This window comes from Pararge aegeria, chromosome 20 (assembly GCF_905163445.1).
Source record: "Pararge aegeria chromosome 20, ilParAegt1.1, whole genome shotgun sequence".
Taxonomy (NCBI): domain Eukaryota; kingdom Metazoa; phylum Arthropoda; class Insecta; order Lepidoptera; family Nymphalidae; genus Pararge; species Pararge aegeria.
In genome coordinates, this window is record NC_053199.1 from 13,634,942 (window position 1) to 13,651,071 (window position 16,130).

Here is a 16,130-nt window from a genome sequence, read left to right on the forward strand (position 1 = left end):
GATTTTCCTCCGGACGGGTGTTAGTGCTCGGGGACCGAGGTCCCACCATTCGTCTTTGGAAGTTGTACTCTTATATTTATGGTCATTATCTGTGAACACATCGGTGGCGCTATCCAGGATCTTTGTGGCGCCATTTAGTTTGATAATGCGGAGATCGCCGTTCGTTCTGTCAAAATAGAAAAAATTCAAAATGTATCTATTTCAAGTAGGGCTAATATAAGCACTTTTGGAACGTCAAGTCTGTTTGTAGTGATTCCACAAGCAGTTCGGAAGGCAGATTCTATCGAGAAGAAGCCAGCAAGAAACTCAGCAGTTGCTCTGTTCCAAGATCAACATATCTACGTATATTCCAAGATCATACTCGTCGTTTCAAAAGTGTTTATATTAGGTTTACTTGAAATAAATGAATTTTGAATATTGAATTTGAATTCAACTATTTACATTGTAACACATAAAGTCAAAGTCAAAGTCAAAAATATCTTTATTCTTTGGCCCACAGGTGGCACTTTTGATGCGATGGTTCTTATGTGAACCACACGGTAGTGAGATGATGGCGATAACCACATTCGTAAACTTAAAACTAAAGCTACGAGGGTTCCAAACGCGTCCTGGTCTAAGAAGAAGCCCACAACAAACTTAGCCGGGTGTTTTTTTTTTTTTTGTTATCACCATCTCACAATGTCATTTTAAATTATTAGAAGAGCAACCTGGTTAGAGCAATAATTTACACCCAAGCTTTTTTATCGTTTACGTAGTCCTTTATACTATAATAGGACTTTTCTACAAGCTTACGTTTTCATACACTTTAATATTCATGATATTAAATGATGTCGTTCTAACTTAAATTTTATTTCATTGTAATACAATTTTGCGCCTTTAACTATTGCGTTTCTTGTTCATCTGATATTTATGATTGCCTGTATTATTTTTTCGCTTAATTCATTTTGTTTTTTCATTATAAGTAAGCCCTCGACTGCATACCATGCCCATACTGCAAGGTGTGATACCTTGCAGTATTAGCTGGTAGCGGGCTAATCTGTTAGTGGTGTGGCAATCAATATTAAACCCACACACCTGATCGGTTTCTAGGCGGCATTGTACCAAATCTCTTAAACGCTTGGCGGTTAAACTTAAATTTTAAAATATTCTTCCTACATTGCCCTGCCGACATTCCACGTACGACAGCGGTCATGTTCTCTGCGCCCGGGAAAGAATCAAATGTCACAAAAATGCATGAATTAGATCTAAGTATGCTAGAGAAACCGTGCATCTCTACGTCATAGCGCTTCCATGCTTTTATCACTCCGGCCCATAAAGTATCTCTGTATAAAAAATCAAGTCAATCCTTTGCTGTTGCTGCGTGAAAGATGGAAAAACCAACGAATACCCTTTCACAAGTATTATGTTTATTAGGAATAGTAGGGATTTATAATATAAGGAATTGGCTATATAAGAATGTTAAAGAGCCTTGCATAACATAGCATATATTACGTTTTTCAAATTAAAATAAACATACATGCAATTTGTTTTCTATCAACTTAGCTAAGTAAAAATTTATAGGCAACTTGGCGCAGTGGGCAACGACCCTGCTTGTCAAGTCCAAGGCCGTGGGTTCGATTCCCACAACTGGAAAATGTTTGTGTGATGAACATAATATTTTTGAGTGTATATGTAATATAATATAGGTACTACTATTCATTAAAATATTCATCAGTCATCTTAGTACTCATAACACAAGTTTCGCTACTTTGGGCTAGATAGCGATGTTTGTATTGTCGTAGTATATTAATTTATTTTGTATTGTAATAATGATATTGTTACATATTATGTGTAATATAACGCCTGCACAATAGTGAATAGCTTATTTGCGTACCAGAGTTTTGGTTGCAAATAAGTCTAAGGCTAAGTAAGGCTTTGCATTTCGTTCAGCGAATGAGGTTCGTTATGAAACTTTTATAGGGCCCGGTGGGACTGTAAGATGTTATGTAACTATGCTTTTTATCTATGATTTTGTAATATTTTAGACGTAATTTTTACAAGAATACGTTGTAGTCACGTAAGATGTATATTTCATTTGATAGCAGAAATAAAATAGTTGTAGAGCTTTTTGTAACAGACCTCGTCCGGGGAAGTTTGACGGCCGACTGGCGCAGTGGGCAGCGACTCTGCTTTCTGAGTCCTAGGCCGTGGGTTCGATTCCCACAACTGGAAAATGTTTGTTTGATGAACATGTTTGTTTTTCAGTGTCTGGGTGTCTATCTGTATATTATATTCATAAAAATATTCAACAGATATCTTAGTACCCATAACACAAGCTACGCTTACTTTAGGGCTAGATGGTGATGTGTGTTTTGTCGTAGAATATATATTTATTTAGAGTACTATCATGCGTATTACTGCCGCTCAGCAGCATTGTTGCAATGCTGTGTTTCGGTATGATGGGCGCGGTTGCTGTTGTAATTACAGGTACATTTGGCACGCTTTAAGGGCGGCATGTTGTAGTACGTATTCCTTACAAGCCCTGCGAAGTGTTACTCTGTATAAAAACCATGGTTTTCAACTAACCACCTGCTTGGCGCGCCCTTTATTATCAACTATTATTTTTTTCTAAGTTACGTGCGTTTGTAATTTAAGCAATAAAAATATCTTGCTTTAACGGTGAAGGAAAACATCGTAAGGAAACCTGCACGCCTGAGGGCAGTGGCGTGCATACAGTTTTTGAAAAGGATAGGCAGGAAGAGGGCATAAAATGGAAAAAAGTAGGAGGCTACTAAATACAAGTTTTATCAAAAAATTTGGATAGGCAGTGCTTTTACGAATGTATGAAATGCACGAGGGTTCACTATAGGAGACCCGTGCCCTGTAGTGGGCCGGTAATGGGATGATAATGCGGATAATTATGATCTGCATCTAGCGGCTCCCTCTCTAATATTGGGTTCAAATACCAATAATAGGAAGAGCGGCTGCCATGAAATATTCCTAAAATAAATAAATAAAATAAAGTTGAAACACTCTGTATAGTCAAGAATTGTTGAGTCACTAATAATCTTCAGGGCTTGTCAAAAAATTCAAAATTCCTTTATTTCAAGTAGGCCTAATATAAGCACTTTCGAAACGTCAATTCTGTCTGTGTGTAGTGACTCTAGCACCGGTTCGGAAGGCAGATTCTACTGAGAAGAAGCCGGCAAGAAACTAACTCTTTTCCAATATCAACAATTTACATTTTACATTAAAAATTCATTTTTCTATCTTGTGAGCTATGAAAGCGGAGCCGGATGTTTCCAAGCAACCTTGATTCTTCTTTCATTAAGAAATTCATCAATTGTATAGTAACCTCGCTGTAATAAATATTCCTTAACACATTCTTTAAACTTATGCATTGCTAGGTCCATTACGCTAGCATTAGGTTACTTTAGGAATCATGTTATAAAAGCGTATACTCAATCCCACAAATGACTTCTGCACCATTTCTTGTAGGTCGACTGTTTATATCCAGTTTTAAATTTTAAATTTTAAAATGCTTGGAACCCCTCTGAACAAAAATACAAAAAAAAACTTTAAAAAAAAAAAGGATGAAGCGATTGACCCCGTACTTATTATTGGTTTAGGCGAATTGGTTTCATGATAATTAAGTCTGTTTAATATTTATTCTTCGTTGCGTTTTGTACTTTTGTGTATAACACAGATAAGATAGCCTTATTAGCAAAATATTAGTAACCTTGCTAGCGCATACGAAACTTAGTAATGAAGAATGGGACAATATTAACACTAATTAAAATTAAAATAGCAAGGTGGCGGATTGGAGACGACAAACTCGTATATCCACAAACAAGACAGCACTTGAGTCATTGAGTGCTTTAAAAATAACTTGAAGAGCTTGTATTCGCGAAAACGAAGCCGAGAAAAACCTACAGCCTCACATTGACCTTCGAACAGTCAAGGTGTTTCGAGTTTTTCTCTGTTCTCATCATCACATTATGTGAAGGTTACTGAAAATATTTGGACTTACTTGGAATTAGCAGATTAAATGCTATTTTGAGTTGTTTTGGTTAATATATTCCATGCCATATATTGCAAATGGATTATTTTTTATGCCAGAGAAATAAATATAATCAATTCCCGACGATCCCTTCAACAGATCTTGACCCGATGAAAATGGGACCACATAGGAAGTATACCGTCTCAAACAAAATAACAATTCAAATCTGTTTATAAACGACTGAGTTCTGAGCAAATAAAAAAAAGCACAAAGTTTTAGAGGATTTTTTTTAGCCAACAGTTCAAAGACTACCATTGTTTGATAAAGAATGTCTACTTGCGAACTCGCCATCCTCACCATAAACTCAAAGTTTCTAAGAGGATGGCTGATGTTATTGTAAAATGTTTGTTGCAATTTAATTTGAACAATAATAATAAAAAAAAAAATTAGCTTTAGCTTCGCGACTCGATACTATTTACGAAAATGTGCGGTGTTCATATAAACATTTTTCGTTGCTTATCGCCAGTTGATCGTTGCCAACGGAATGCCCTATATAACAATCAATTATTATACCTCTGGGATAGAAATGCGCGTGAGTTATTTCGGTGCGTGCATACAAAGTTGCGTGCTAAACCTCACACGCGTGACGGAATTCAGTTTTGTTTTCTATGACTATCTAACGTTGCTGATATAATTACCCGACATAGTGTTTCTCTTTTCAATATGATTATAGGAATTACTGTTTTAAACTAAAAGAGCATTATTAATGTACTGGCATAACGTCGCAACGCTTATGCATTGTATTGCCACCATACTTCAACATTACAGGACATTACAAATCTTGAGCTTTTTGTGACAGAGCTCGTCCGAGGAGTACTAACGTCATGCTTATTTTCTTCCTTCAATCAGCATCGTTGTGTTCTGGTCTGAAGGACGTGGTTGCCGATGTTTTTTTGCAGGTAAATAAGGCTAGACACCTACGCCTCTCATTGATGAACCCTCGTAGCTTTAGGTTTAAGTTGCCGGACGAAGTTATCACAACCCCGGGCGGCACTTTGGAGGGACGTAGCCCCCGCTAACCTGCGAAGTATTTTTGTGTTAATAAATGCTTTTAATTTAGGCTAACTACCCATATGACAAAAATGACAAAAATTTAAAAAATACTGTGAAAATACAAAAAAAAATTAAAAACAATAGTATAATTTAAAATTTAAATATATATCCAACTACAATTACAAATTTCAAAAACTAAAAAATAAAATAATTAAAACAAAAAAAAAATGTCACGTTCATTAATATGACCTATAAAGGGGCCTTATAAATAAGAGTGGCATAGCGTCGGCATAATTACGCAGCTTTTTGACTCGCTTCAACTGAGAGCCTTTAAATGGAATATCATGAAATACCCATATACTACTACTGCATAACTATGACCCGTTTATATGTCAGGCCAATAAAAGATAAAATTTTTGGTCATCCAAACATTGTTCAACAAATAAAATCTTAAAAACATCGCCGCTCGGCACAGATTTTACATCAAAAAATAGCAATTTGTTTTTCAACGAGTTTGAAACGATGCAATAATTAATGTTTGAGGTTATGGGACATTTCATAACTTTAGTGTGGCATTTGAGGTGCGCAACACTATACCCGTCACCTCCTCACTGCGAGTGGTTTGAAGTGCTATAATAACATCAGATCAGCTTTGCTGACGGGATAAATTTATATAAGAAACCTCTTATCTTACAACTTTAAGCGTTTCAGTATCTCTAATTACAGCTTTACTCTTTATAAAGTCAAAAATAAAACTATTCGATCTTTTGTTTAACTTTATTATTTAGCTTCAATCTTCTTGTCATTTAAGTAGGCACCTCTCTGATAATTCCATTCGCGCCATTTTTTTTTTTTTAATTTTCTATTTAACCTTCCTTTCTTTATAAATAAAAGTTCAGTTCTGCTAACATATATAAGAATATTTCCGTTCCAATTTACCAAGAATCCTCTTATAAAATCCCAACCGGTTTTGTCCATTCTTCAACTGACCAGTCTACGCCGCTGTACTGAGAACAAACATCGCTGCAGTTGGAAAGGCAAAAGTTTTACGTAAGACCACTTGTGTAACTCCGAGTGAAAGAGCTCTTGCAGTACTGCAGCGTATCCGAACGCGGAGAGACGCGTGCGCGCGAGTCGAGTTGCGTTTACGTCCGCTAAACGAGACGGTATGATTGTGAAATTGTGTTATGTTATGTGTCTAGGCACTAGGGCTGCTATCGACCTAAAAACAAACTTAGGGCATTACTTAGCATCATATGAGGAAGATAGCTTTATTACACGTGTGTTTAAAGAAAGGGATGGCAATAATGCAAGCGGACCAAGTTACGACCAAAAACAATACTACATATTTTTAATAATAAACAAAGAAACTTTTGGAGCTCAAGTAATTTAATTATTTATTTACAATAAATAACAGAAAAGATAAACGCGTTATCGTTTCTGATTGATCGAAAAAAAAAGAACTTCGTTTTAGGAAGACTTATTAGTGTTTGTTGTCACAGTTAAAAAAACACATGACCCAAAAACGTAAAATAAACAAAAAAATTTATTCGATCGCAACTTGTGGGTTAAGACAAGTGTGCCCTGAAACGATGGTTTATTCTCAAGGTTTAACTACACTTCTGCAAAAATATTTGCATCGACTATAATGTTACATCACCTTAATGAAATTCCTATCAAAGAGTTTAACCAACAACAAAATATTTCTGTGAAATATTTCGCCGAAGCAAGAGACATTAATTAAGTAATATATAGTAATACATCCGCACTTGGCCAGTGTGGTGGACTACGACCTAAATCCGTCTCATTCTGAGAGGGAACCTCGTGCCCTGTGGTGGGCCGGTAATAGATTGATGATGATGACGAAATGGTAACTAATTCTTAGAAAGAACGGTCTGAAATTTCAAGCTCACAGACCTTATTTTTGAAACGTTTATCGATGCATTCGGAATGTTGATAGGATACCGGGAGAAACAGCGAAATTATATATCAAGAGAGATATCAGGACTGATGGCAGCCCTGCTATACATTCTTCAGTGCGGTTAATTTAACCTTATTCGTTTTAGTTTACTTTTAAAATGAACTTACAAACATAATCGTCGATTTTACAGTTACAAATATACGTTGAATGACGTCGGAATAGGCTTTAAGGTTTGAAAAATGCTGTCATAATTATTCTAACTCTATATCACGTTTTATTGTAATTCCCAAATAGATTAAATGCTAGTAGTTTGTTGTAGTACTTGCCTTAACTCAAAGTATGTAGGTAAACATTTCTTCTATCTTCTTTTAACACTTATATTCAGTGTTTTGTCACGCTCTGACATTTCAAACATGCTCTCAACTATTGTATCAGTACACCACGTTTAATTGTAAAGACAATGAAGGGTTCTACTTCTTTCATCCTTTTTGATTTTTACACTAATATCTTATTCTTATTATCCACTTCTCTTACACGTTTCGGTCGTATCTCGTCTTTGGTCATCATTTTTTCTATCACATGCATATTATCAGAAGTTACCCAAATTTTAAAACATTTAAAAAAGTTGCATCAATTTGAATTTGCATTGCATTCGCTTTTAATATAAGTTTTAATATTTGCATAATTGAGATGAATTAGGTTCTTTATAAATAACTAATTTGTGATGATTAAACTTTTGCTCTGTTTAATGTGAATCTTTTTGTATATGATATTTAAGTTGAAATTTTGTAACGTGCTATATTGTGTCACTGTTTGGAAATATATTTAAATCTAGTTTTATTACCAGTAATTACTTTCGGGTTTCTTCATTAAAAATAATTGCGATGAGAAGTTTGTTAGCAAATATTTTGAATTTCAAATTAGGTTTCAACTGAACGGATTTGACGTGTCGTTTATAAATGCCGATCAGATTAATGTCAGATTATGTGATAACGATATCACAATAATCTGATTGGCCTTAACTTACCTGAACGTTTCGTCACCCCTTCATAGGAAACGCACCTTAAGCATGTATTGATGAATCATTATATTTTTAACTTAATCGAGCATTTGTTCGAGGAAGTGCTCAAAGTTTAATATTGATACTTTTATGGTAGATAGCGGTTTAAGTTAAACGCGTTAACTATATTTTTAATGATTTTGTTGCAGATTTTTTTTCCCGGCGTTTTATATAAATATTTATTCAGCTTGTTAATCTTTATGTCTTCTTGTTAATCTGTCTGTTTCTTATTATGTCCCGTTTGTACGTATGTCGGGAGGTAAACTGACGTAACATTGTAGTCAACAATCATCAGCATCATATTAACAGAGGGTTGTTGTTAGAAATGTAATGCTAAGAGTGTAATAAGAACATTATATTGTATTTTTAATCTATGCACTTGTCTATGCGCAGTGTCATTTTGATGTTTCCGCTCTCTGCTCTTTGTTTCTTTTTACCTTGGTCTTGCGCTTTAACTTGTAGTAGTAAGAGTCAGTCAATTAATACAGTTTAATTCTCTCATTATTTTGATTTTTCCCTGCTGGACCAAGCTAAATAAAGAAAGAAAAGTGTTACAAACAGTACATCTTATAATAATAAAGTAGCAACATAGTATACAACATACAATGTCTGTGTGTAACACCAGACATAAAGGGTGTACAGCTCAGCATTTGCCATGCATTGTACCTAAGTACATGCATGTCGCTGATTTTCAGCTGAGACCCGAGTGACGATACGGCAAACTAAATAAAAATAAAACAAAATAAAACTTTTCCACTACTGTACACAGCTTAGGTCTCTTTTGGGGAGTCCCAAGTTCGATAGTCTTGATCCGCTTGGGTGAGAGGTACCCTGCGCCTCGTTTAATATAGCATACCCAGGTGGATGGAATCTACCTCGGGCCTTACTACCATCGCTTGAAGCATTATTATTATAATAATGTTTAGGTATTCATTCAGAATTACAATCCTTGTTTTTAGGTATCAAGGTATACACTGTTATTTTAAGATAATGCTGTTACAAAGCGATGGTCGTTAGGCCATTTTTTTCTCACATAACTAAGAACGTACAGAACCCTCAATCAGCCATCATTGCATGCAGTGCATTGTGTCCAAAAACAGTGAAAATTCCCCGCGCACGCCTCACTTTACGTCCGCGGAATGTTGCTAGCTCACAAACTTTTCCCATTTTCCCCAATTCATGGTAAACCTTTGGAACATTAGAGGTCAAATAACAATACTATAGTGAAATGATTTGTGATGCTTTAATGTCAGTCGTGTGCATGGTTTCTATATTTTCTCAATTCTGTGGTTCTACTCAATCAAGATCTTGGGAACTACAGCATATTATTTGCATTTAAAATAAATCTACAAAGTTAAAAAAAAAAAACAAAAGTTATTTTAAATTAAATATACGAATACGTTTTCAAATAAAAATACATCTCAAGATTATTAAAAACTAGATGTGCCCTGCGGCTTCCCCCGCGTAATTTTGGAAGGCAGCGTACTGCTACATAGTCTACACCAATAGTCATATATGAGACTAGCTGTTGCCCGCGACTTCGTCTGCGTTTGTTTTTTGATGTGGCATTAAATTGCTGCTGTCCGCTGAGGAGTTCTGTCGTCTATCTCCAACCACAGTTTGGGCACACAATTAAACACATATACCTGTATAGTACAAAAATAATTATTTAAATCGGTTCTAATTTGTCGGAGTTATGATGTTAAATCGTCAAACACTCATCCCCTCTCCCAAAGGAACCGAGCTTAATGACGGGATAAAAAGTATCCTATATTACTTCTAACACTTCCAAGAATCTATATATATCATATTTACATTCTCCGTGGAAAAATACATGGTCATACCAATTTTTATGACAATCGGTTGAACGGGGCGGAAGTCGATACTTGACAGCTCCGCCTGGTGGGGAGTTACATCAATGGACATAGCATGTTCGTTTTCTCCGAGGAAAAATACATGGTCATACCAATTTTTATGACAATCGGTTGAACGGGGCAGAATTCGATACTTGACAGCGCCGCCTGGTGGGGAGTTACATCAATGGACATAGCATGTTCGTTTTCTCCGTGGAAAAATACATGGTCATACCAATTTTTATGGCAATCGGTTGAACGGGGCGGAAGTCGATACTTGACAGCGCCGCCTGGTGGGGAGTTACATCAATGGACATAGCATGTTCGTTTTCTCCGTGGAAAAATACATGGTCATACCAATTTTTATGACAATCGGTTGAACGGGGCGGAAGTCGATACTTGACAGCGCCGCCTGGTGGGGAGTTACATCAATGGGCATAGCATATAAACCTTCTCCGTGAAAAAATACATAAGCATACCAATTTTCATAATGATCGGTCAAATAGTTTCTGAGTTTATCGATGACATATATACAAACATCCTCTTTTATATATATAGATAGATTTTGAGATTTTTTCACAAACATTTTTGTATGTTACGTTATTTTTTTTTGAGAAAGTATACTATATTATTTCTAATACCTCCAAGAATATGTATAAAAAGTTTCATGAAGATCGGTTAAGTAATTTTCGCGTGAAAGTGTAACAAACAAACTTACATTCACATTTCTAATATTAGTAGGGATGAGTTAAATACAACAATACAAAGTTTCAGGTTACGCTAATTATCTATTGAATTTGTTTGTTTACCTTCTGGTGTTTTCGCGGCTTCGTTTCTTTACAGTGCATACGTCAGGTAACATCGTTAACTTATCTAAATCGTGTATTGTTTACTTTTTAATTGGAATGCACATTTGGTATGTTGCGTGATGTTTAGGTATAATATAGAGGCTTAGATCATCGGATTATTGGAACAAGTAAGAGTGAAACCCGTGAAATCGTTGACTGTGAGGAAATTAAAGCAAACCCTTACGTTGTCGGGTAGAAAGAGATAAAAACAATGACGCGTGTACATAATATTATTTGCTTACGTTGTCGGGTAGAAAGAGACAAAAACAATGACGCGTGTACATAATATTATTTGCTTGTTTATAATAAAAAAAATCTACTAAAGTACTATAATCAAGAAGGAAGTAAGGTTTTTTTTTGTATTTTTTATATATATTTATTACCGTGCTTACGTTTCTATTCATAACACCGTTTCCGCAGACATAATTGTAAGAAGGCCCTACTTGTGTTCCGTATTTTTTTGTCTTATTTAACTACAAGTTAGCCCTTGAATGCAATCTCACCAAGAGTTCATTGATGATACAGTCAAAGAAAGTGGTGTTAGGGTAAACTTATATCGCTTAGCGGCAAAAGTCTTTGTAGGTAGGGTGATAACTAGCCATGGCCGAAGCCTCCTACCAGACCAAACCAGAGAAAACATTGGAATTATAAATTCCAAATTATCTCATTTTTCTAAACAATCCCTACTAGAACGGTGGAACGTTAAACTTTTCATTACTTTTGAACTAAATCATAACTTAAGCACTCTATGCAAGTAAAAGCAAGCAGAACAAGTAACTACTGCAGTAACTCGCTCTTGTAATTCAAGTATCTGAGAGCGGTTTCATTTCAACCGGAATTTCTTGTACCTGCAGCCTTTGAAGAAAAAACAAAGAGATACTCTCCAAGACTTGCCGGAAGCCGTTCGCATGATAATTGTGTTGTCATTTATAATTCTTCGGCAAGGTTTGCTCATTGATGTTGATTAATGGAGGCCATGACATAAGATCGAAGGTTTAATGGTTAAATTCGAAATTCAAATATTCTTTATGCCTAGGTATCACAGACACTTATGAAGCGTTCATACATATATGTTCTTCATAACCATCTGTGTTGTATACGTGCCCCAAAAGACAATAACCTACGTCCACGAAAAAACAAATTATTCGTGGTCCCTTCCTGTAACACTGTTGCATGAAGCATGGCACCTATACCGCATTCATTGTCGTCGCTCTTGGACAGCAATGCTCAATGGGATCTGTTCCATGACGGGTGGACAGCATTGTTCCGTGAGTTGTTGAGATACTCTGAGAATATTAAATGACCTTTACTCTAATATTCGCAGTGTGTCAGATCACTATATTAATATCTTCGCAGTATGTCTTTTATAATGTTTAATGTCATCGTTAATAAATTTGCCTTATACTTATCTAACTAGTTAGTGTAAGTGGCCCTCCCGTTCTAATAAGATGTAAAATAAATTAATCCACTGACTTTATAGAAGAATAGAAAAACAAAAAAATGGCAGTAGTACTTGGAGTACAAAAGTCGGCCTTATCCCTTAGTAGCGATGTTTTTCAGGAAAACATAGGTAGTACAATATAATATGTGATGAAATTTTAATACACACTTATTCTGTACTAGCCGTTACCCGCAACCGTTTCACTTACAACCTTACACAGGGAAGTTGTTCTATTGAAAGTTGTGGGGTTTTAGAGTAGCGGTAATAACCGTACGACGCGCGACCTCTAATCAGATACGGGAGTGTATATCAGGCAAGTTCTTGGCTTGACCCAAGAATTTAACCCAGTGTATGTGCTATTTATTTATTTATTGAAACAAAAATATGACATTTTTGGTAGGTTCTTCGACTTTTCAGAACACATGCTTCCTAAATGGCAGATTAGTAACTTAAATACTAAAATAAATTATAAAACGAAAAAACTGTCATCATGCCCGCAATGTAGGTATGCGCGAAAACATATTGTTGGTAGGATATTCTGCAACTTAAACAGTATCAAGACACATTGCTTAGTTCGAAGAAGTAAGCAAATGAAATGCCATATACAGGCTGCTCCGTATATGAGCGTATCACGTCATAAATTGTGGCGGTTTAAATATATATGTATATATATAATTATAAATAACTAAATATACTACGACGATACACACATCGCCATCTAGCCCCAAAGTAAGCGTAGCTTGTGTTATGGGTACTAAGGTGACTGATGAAACTTTTTATGAATAATATACATAAATACTTATATTATACATATAAACACCCAGACACTGAAAAACATTCATGTTCATCACACAAACATTTTCCAGTTGTAGGACCCAAACCCACAGCCTGTTGGGGAAGGAAAAAACACAAAAAAGAAACACCCCAGGACCTTAGTAAGACATGGTTATCACCATCGAGTCGCATTAATGCATTAAAACCATGTCGTTTCGAGTGTGTTCTCAAACCGCCATCCTAATGTGTCAACTATGCGTTGAGTATTTAAACATAACTAGTGTTGACTGTTGACACGACGCGTTTACATAACAATGTTATGTGTGTTTGACTGACACACTCGGTTTATGTAACACTCGTTTTATTTTTTTCCCCGCAGCCTTAGTTCGCGTTTAACTTCTGATAAGTATATTTTGCCTATCCAAACTTTTATCTGCTATTCTATACCCCATAATATATCCCGACCCCCTGAGTCTTATCTCCCGCTTAGTTTGCCCGGCTCTTAAGTGCCGTAGCATGATGTTCAATAGCATATCCAATAAACTTTCTTAAGAATTGAAAAGATTTGACAGACTGTTAAATCTTGAGATTAGAGCATTCAAACAAACAGAACAACAAATTCTGCAGCTTATCGATTAGTATATATATAATAGCGATTGCCCACGGCATTATCCGCATTTAATCTTACTAGTGGAATTTTGCCATATATATACTAAACCCTTCCATCCTCTAATAGGAGTTAAAGAGTTGTTTTTCTAAAATTAACCTTTGTCAAGTGCTTTTAATGTCTCTAACTGCATAAACAAACAGTATGTCAACCTCCATTCCACCCCTTTCGGATAGATTGTAATAAAATCTTTTCACAACACAAGACCGCCCATTCATATTGGAATGTATTGAACTGTAAACTACCTTCTAAACAAATGAGCCAGATAATCGCGGATGTGATCCCGAAGATTTTATTCAGTAGCAGATTATAAATAACGCAAATTAATAATTAAAATTTAACCTCCAAATGAAATACATAACTAACTAATTTTATATAGATGCCTTGCCGTAAAGCTACGGCGTTGCCATTAAAACCTACTGGCATACGTTTTTCAAGTTCATGGTTTCGCGGCAACCACTTGCCCACAGATTTCTCCATTTGCAAAGAAACCGGTACCCATTGAGGTCATCCAAAAAGGAAACAGAATGGAAACAAGAATCACCGGCAAAGACGTATGGAGACGTATGGACGTATTGACATGTGGTATAAATTCTATAAGAGCTCCTTTACACGGAATGCACGCTTGCAGTCGATATTACGAGACGAATTGCACGCATGAAGCCGGTAAGTTCAACTGCATGCAGTTATATGCGGTTGTGTCTATCTAACAACCAAAACTGTGCAGTTGTCCAGTGCAAAGTGTGGCCGTTTTCAGAATATAAATGTTCTTGTAAATTTGGTTTAATTCCTAGGCATATAGAAGTCCAGTCTTCTTTTATACACTCTTTGTAATTGGTTAAAGTAAGTACTCGGGTACACGTTTGTCGTTCCAAATATTTAAGTTATAGAAATAAACGCATTTGTACCGAATTACATTTCACTACAATACACTTCCATTCCGTCAATGCCTAATAACTGCAGTCCAATGCGTGCAGTCCAAATATCGACTGTATACGGTTAACGCGTCAACTGCACACGTGCAGTCCGTGTGACAAGGCCCTAATATAGGTAATGTGGTCTTATATCCGGATGCACAACGAACTGAAGGTTGGCTCGATAAGTATCCTCAACAATTTGTAGCAATAAATTTCCTCATATCCGATTTCTGAATCGGATACGTCCTTCTATAGGTATTTTGTATATCGAACAAAGGATGTGAGTGTATATTTTTGAACACACTTTAATAATGATTATATAATGAAAAATATCTGTTACAACTTCGTCAAGCTAAAATGGCTGAACGGATTTTGACAAGAACTGGTATTCAGGTAGGAAATTTAGGTCTCGCAGACACAGACTACTTGTCTTTCCGAAAAACTGTTACGATTATAGATGCGTTCACTCAGCAACAACCTTTTTTACATAGGTATAATGGAGAGATACGGTAGACGCGGTGAATCACGCGGGCTGTGCTTATTAGTATTTAGTATCGGCAATTGTAGAGATCTTGTTTGTGAAAGAGAGCTAGGTCAACGAACGCCACCAGGGGCGTGTCTTGCGGCCAGAATAAGATGAGTTTGGCGAAGAGAACGCTAAAAAGTTACACACTTTTAAATTACCGTTACGCATGTGGAACAGATCATATCCAAATGGATACGTATTCGTACCAAACGCTTTCCTTCGTTACTCTCTTCTGATCCAGAATGATCTTCCGGCATCCGTTGGTGCGTATTTCTTAATAACCAGATTGGTAGACAGTCATTAGCCCGCTTTCATTTCAAAAGATGATTGTTAAATTGTAAAGAAATTATGTTTAAAGCAAGCAAGGCGTGAGTTGCATGCCGGGTCGGCAGAAAATGCTTAAATATGCCCCCCGAACTAGTGGTAGCTAAAATAACGGACAGAACAAATCAATGAATTATTATTCTTCTCGATCATTGCATAATAGCTTGTTTTCAGGTGACTGACAAATAATATTTTTAATCACGGGCTGTAAAAAGAAAAACGTTATTTAACCCGTAAGAAGTAGCGGCCACTATCTAGTAAAAAAAAATAATAACTTTTGATGTGATCCACGTGCCAGTTAATTCAGAAGTTACATAAAAAAAGCTAAAGTTAAAGTACTCGTAACATTAAAAGCTGAATATTGCGCTGCTGCTATTTTCGGCTAGGTAGTTAAAACGGAAGTACAAGTTTGTACAGTTTATGTATCTATAAAATACGAAGAAAACCAACCGGATAGTAATTAAATAATTAGATATCATCGTTGATAGTTCTATACCGTTCAACTAACATTGTTAAATAAATACTGATAATGATATAGATCTACACTGCTGAATAAATGATTCTAAAAAAAAGTACCGGATATATTAACTTTAAAATTACTGCAATAGTTAAAAGAGAAACAAGATTTCTCGAAACACCAGTTTGATGAGAAACTGGCTGTTTAGTTTTTTAAAATTTTACGGGAAAGCTATACAGTTTGTTTCATGTAAAATTGGAAAAGTTAATATGAAGGAAAATATCCAAAAAATACCTACAATCTCATACTG

General features: G+C 35.8%; 1 protein-coding gene across 3 annotated transcripts in view; it reads left to right on the forward strand.

The window, feature by feature from the left end:
- The window catches only part of LOC120632519 (protein fem-1 homolog CG6966), a 99,808-nt gene that overhangs the window by 48,126 nt on the left and 35,552 nt on the right, over nt 1-16,130 (forward strand). Inside the window, exon 1 of one of the 3 annotated variants that reach the window (XM_039902335.1) lies at nt 5,717-6,198. The exons of 1 other annotated variant lie outside the window; for it this stretch is intronic. The gene's annotated coding sequence lies outside the window, so the exon portion shown is untranslated. Of the gene's footprint in view, nt 1-5,716; nt 6,199-16,130 lie in introns of those variants that run through there. One more of the 3 variants, XM_039902336.1, reaches the window with a different exon arrangement.